The sequence below is a fragment of the Adiantum capillus-veneris genome, chromosome 27 (assembly GCF_014529385.1).
Source record: "Adiantum capillus-veneris isolate H3 chromosome 27, ASM1452938v2, whole genome shotgun sequence".
Lineage (NCBI taxonomy): Eukaryota > Viridiplantae > Streptophyta > Polypodiopsida > Polypodiales > Pteridaceae > Adiantum > Adiantum capillus-veneris.
In genome coordinates this window covers 26,170,471-26,176,399 of record NC_140957.1, presented here as the reverse complement: position 1 = coordinate 26,176,399, position 5,929 = coordinate 26,170,471, and positions in this window count along the sequence as shown.

Below are 5,929 nucleotides of genomic sequence, written 5' to 3'. Positions count from 1 at the left end.
TCAATGGGTTGGTGACCAAAACATATGGTTGCTTTAACCTCACTAATTTTATTTGGGCAAAAAAAATAGGTACAAAAAAGTATTTTTGCCATTCTGCAGACCTATCATCAAAGTTTCTATAGTCACGCTCAATACAGATACTATATACATGTTTTCTTAGTTCCCTTTGGGCCTCTGGATTCAAAAGGAGCCATGGAGCATGTCAAAAGGATAATGGATCTCTTACAATTGGAACCTTGGGGGCAATGATAAAGTGCTAAATACAGCAAACATAAAAAAATTGGGTTTAGCATTATGACCTGTAGAAACCCATAGAAACTACTCAATATCTAGCCAAGTTTGTAGTCTATGATTAGATATGGTTACTACCTACAAAATACACACAATTGGTCTAAGAAACTAGCAATATTGAGAAAGTTATACTTGCTACTCTAAAATGTATCGTATTCTTCAGCAATCAAAAAACTCAACCATCATCATATACTATGCTATATAGCATATTAGGTTTCCGAAAACTCAAGGAAGATTAGCTTTATGTTATACATTACACTTACACAATCAAAATTGAATTTGGATATCAAGAAAGCCGCCAAAAAAATCATAAAAGTGCTAGTTTTGGCCAAAAACCAGGATTATGCAATTCTTGTAAATTGGTGATAACTTTCAATTTTAACACTTAGCTCTCCCTACAAGCATCAAAACATGTTGAGAACTATGAAGGCCTAACCTCTAGCCATCTAAACCTCACAAACATGAAGTTTAGAGTGGTATACTTACCAAAAATTGAAAAAAAAGCTAAAAATAGGACCCGTTTTTTCACACAGTTTAGGTTCAAAAATGTTGTGCAAGAGTACGGTTAATTAACACTAGTTCCTAATCGGACACTTAAATGTCCTGAGACACTAAAGTGTCATGTTTTTCTAGCATCTTGTCATAATTATTCGGTGAATCTAGAAAAAACATTCATAGGTCATGTTCATATCTTAGGTCAGCTATGAGATAAAGAACATAGCCGAATTTTACTTTTGTCAAAATTAATACCAAATTAAGATTATAATGATAAGTTTTAAGATGAAAAAATCAAAGAAATTTAGTACAGTTTTAACAAAATTTTCATAGATTGAATATAACGTCTCATCAAAATAAGATTTTGCATAGATTTCAAAGTGTATGGATAGGAAAAAACTTATTATAGCAAGAAATTGAGCGTCATAACCTAGTTATGAGACTACATTTTTGTTATAATCAAAAAACAAAAATCTTGAAAATGCTCACTGCTCACAAAGAGGAAACTTTTGGTCTTTCAAGGCCTCTTTCATTAACATGATGAGGTTATGAGACAAAACCGTATAATGTATCTATAGGTCAATACCCATCAACTAAGCATTTTTCAAGGGTTCAAACTCATAAGCATCTTGTAATTTAAGCTCATTTTAAAAAAATTATAGTGCGTGATTTCTTGCAAAAAAAACATTGCTATGAAAGACTAATTAAAGTGTATATATAAATCTCTCAATTGTGTCCACATGAGATATTAGCATACAAATAAGTGAGATGAGCAAAAAAATCCAAAAGTGGACTTTTATTTTAAGGCTTATCTTTATTAAATAAAAAATCATAATTACAACATGTACAATTTTTTGGATATTCCATAAATCACCAAATGTGGCTTGCATAACCATTAAAAATTATCACCTTATGTAATGGAGTCATAGATCTAGTATATATGCATCATAAGACATTGTAAATTTAGATGAACTAAATGCTTTTTTGTGATCGCTAATTGAATTTGTGAACGTTGCATATTTGACCCACAAGACTTTCTATATTTAATTCTACTCACAAAGGATTTTTTTCTCATATGACAATTGCAAAAATATCAAACACATTTATAAGTAGTTACCATGCACTATAAGAGGTTGTGTGCACTTGTGACGCTTTTAGCGACGAAAACACATTGGGTTTTTATACTCCCCAACATCGCTAAGACCGTCGCTAACAGCGTCGATACGGGAACGTCGCTATAACTGTCGCTATAGCCGTCGCTATATAGAATGCCTTGCCACCAAAAGTTTTTCCGTCGAGCGTCGCTATGACCGTCGCTATATAAAGCTATGCAGCATCGTTATAGCGACGATCATAGCGACATTTACAGGCCACCTATAGCGACATTTATAACGATGCTGCACAGCCTTATATAGCGACGGTCATAGCGACGCCCGATAGAAAAAATTTTGGTGGCAGGGCATTCACCCATCAACCATATTGAATGTTTCAATAATTGAGTAAAACTAAATGAATCCAAAATAAGCCAAGATTCACCTTTGAAAGAAAGTGCAAGCTTAGATATAGACCCAAAGTAGTCACCCACAAGACAATATAACCATTAACTCCATCATCCATAGTATTGTTTGCAGAATAAAGATACAAAACTAACAAAAGTAAATTAATGAAAGTAAATCAATGACAATTGTACACATCATTTGCAAAATCACTTGATTGTTAAACTTTGCAAATGTAATAGTTACAACACCATTGTCATTATTGAAAAAATATACATGGTTTTCAAAAAGACATATAAATGTCATCTCATGATACATATGCTATAACAAAAGGAAACTAATGCTATCTAGCTACGGCTAGACTGACGTCGTCTAATCAGACGTCTCATCACGTCCAAGAGGCATATCTATCGAATTCTGCAAAAAAAAAAAAACAATAAGACAGCTTTCTGTAAGTATAAACATATAATTTATAAAACAATACAACAAATAGAAAAGAGTAAACCCTAATACTAACCATGCCGCCGCGAGAACTCAGAATATCCATTAGGGCGTTTAAGTCCTTCTTGCCTGCGTACTCGCGCTCGTACGGTGTGGAGTCATGTCCTGTCATCGACCACTATCAAAACATACAAAGAATCCATTATGTTAGAATTTAAAAACCCATAAATCCTAAACTATCAAACCTAAAGAGCAATGCAAAAACGCTTACAAAATCGGCCTCAAATGATGCCCACCCTTTGCTCCCCAAGTGGTGCGAGCTCCATGCCTCTAGAGTCGCGCTCTGCTGGCTGCCTCCTTTTGTTGTGTCCACCTGTCGTGATTCTCGCGCACTACTTTCTTCGCATTCTTCCAATCTTCTTTGGCCAGTCAATATGGTCTATTCCACCCATGCTTAATTGCTTTTTTCACTTCGAAACGCTTGTGCTTGCAGTATTCGCGCATTCGAATCTTCATCAAATCTTCATTGAAGCGGTCATCCCTTGTTGAAATGGGAAACTCGTCATGCAGCATGCTAATGACACTGTCTTTTAAATCACTTGGTACTTCACTCCAGGTGTTTATTATGTAGTGTCTAAACACCTGAGAGCAAAGACTGTGCATGCGCGAGATCACCTTCTTGCCTTCATCATCCAAGATGATACCGCCGCTGAAGTCGACAGAGTAAGGCAAGCCCTCTCGCCGGTGATGCGTAAACCTGGGTGTCCCGACAAGGGTCTGATCTAGAGACGTGTCGAGGACGGGGGTACTGACGTCAGGTGTCTCCACTGGAGTCTGGGCCCTGAAGCGAGGAGTGTCGACTGGAGTGATTCCTGGAGGAGTAGCTAGTGGTGTGTAGCCGCTAGGAACGGCCGTCAGCCGCGCAAAACCTGGTGTAGATGGCGATGCCGTGGCTAGCGTGGAGGCGGGCAAAGAAGGGGAGGTTAAAGAGCCTCGTCGAACACAAGGCAGTGTCGAGGCATCCGCGGCGGCATCCCCACAACAACTGCCACCGCCACTACTATAGTGCTGGTGCCTAGACGAGTGTGAAGATTGTCTTGTTGACACCGAAGCTTTGGAGCGTGTTGAATGCTCCGAAACAGAGGGAGATGCTAAAGGAGTAGGAACGTATGATGGTGCTCCAGAGCGATGACACTCCACGTATCACTGTCTCTGCTCGGGTGACAAAGAAGAAAGAAACTCCTCATCATCCATACTTGCATTAAACACACGAACATTTAAACTTAATATTGAATGAATAGAGAAGAAAACATGGACAAGTAGAGAGAGAGAGAGAGACAAAGAGAGAGAAAGAGAGAGAGGTGACGCATAAAGGGGGAGGGATTTCTGTGTAGAGAGATTTCATTGAATTTCTATGAATTTGTAAAAGCACTGCGCTCCAGGTACGATGGATATTGAAGCTACATCGCGACGGTCTGCTCATAGAAGTTGCTTGCCCCACTACTAAATCTAATTGATCGGGTGAAAGAGACGTTGAGAAGCACTAGTACTGCTTCTTAGTGTCTCTTTCACCCGATCAACTAGATCTAGCGGTGGGACGAGCAACATCTATATTGAGAAGACCAACTTCGCGATTGTAACTTTAGTCTCCATCCCACTCGGAGCACAGTGCTCGTCGTCCCTGCTTGTGAGAACATACCTAGAGCATATGTACCTAGAGTGGATGCAAAGATCATTAAATACAATGACGCAATGACGCATATAGACAGAAATGGACAAAAAACCACGTGAATACAATATACATTATAAAATGAAGCTAAATTATTCAAATACAATATTTATGGACTTAAGAGGTCTCTCTCTCATCCTCGCAAAGCTCAGCATAACTTCTTATATCTATATAGAGCTCTCCGATTAAACAGATGTCCTCCGTTTCATTTTGTAGATCCTCTGCATGCACCCCATAGAGAGTAGCAGCTTGATGCTCGTCTGGCACCACCTCAGTGGCTTCTTACTGAGCATCTTCTCTGATCTCCTCCATTGATGCCGTTGTGATTGGCACTTGGTAGCCTTCATACGTCTGTGCACTGAGAGGGGCTACCTCTATGACGTACCACCAATTTGATGTAGACTTTGTAGGATGAAATATCACCTCCTAGAGCCACATAACTTACATGAGAGCTTCTAAGCACATAACTTCTAAAATTGGATGTTAAATATTTACATACTTACTTGTTCACAATGCTCGGGTAGTACGAAAGTGTCTCTTAGGTCAGTTCATTTCTTAGTTGAATCCACCTCAAGAAAACTAGACTCTCCTCTACGCACAGTAGCGTTGCGACCCTCCATGATTATCTTGAACCATTGCACGTCGAACAAGGCGACAAAAAATCCTCTATAATCGATCCTCAAAATCTCTTGTAGTGTGCCAAAGTAAGTGAGTTCCGCCACCACAAGATCCGCATCAGAGGACCGTCGTCGACTAGACTGTTCAAATTTTATCATGATTCCACAATCTTGAGTAAAACGCTTTTTGTCGATCCGTTCCACCCTAAAATGTCGACCTTTACACCATGCTGCTGTATATAACTTATACTACAACCAACAAAGATTATGAGTGGCCATTCAAAAAGAGTCGCTAGTTGTACATTGCAAACTTACCTTGGTTGGGCAACCCCAAGAGTACTCCCACTCCTCCTCAGTCACTTCTTCACCGCACTATTGTGCGCTTTTCAATCGGTTGTCCAATCATCTTAAGCTCATGAATGTTGGTAAACTCTCCAGACCCGTCGGATAGTGCATCGGTGGTCGTCTTCCCGGTCTCCACTCGATTCGTGCCCTTTGTCACTATTGCTTTGCATCCTCATAGAGAGAAATCCACTTTTGCATCACTGGATTGTGAAGCATGCAAAATCGGTTGATTTTAGCCTCTAGATCTTCCATCATCTTCTTCTCAACATCGAGATTCCACATGACAATCCCAGATATGCGCTCATCATCTATGGTTCACCATAGCGTGTCCCGGGATTTATCAAATACGTCTAGCCACTCTCCAATGTACACTAGGGACTCTGATACCAGCCAACCTTCTGCCATGCTACCCTCCAGACGCGCCTTCTGACGCACATATCCCTTGAGCATTTTCATGAAACATTCTAAAAGCAACATCCATCTGGAATGTATTGTGCCAGCTATTTCCACCTCAT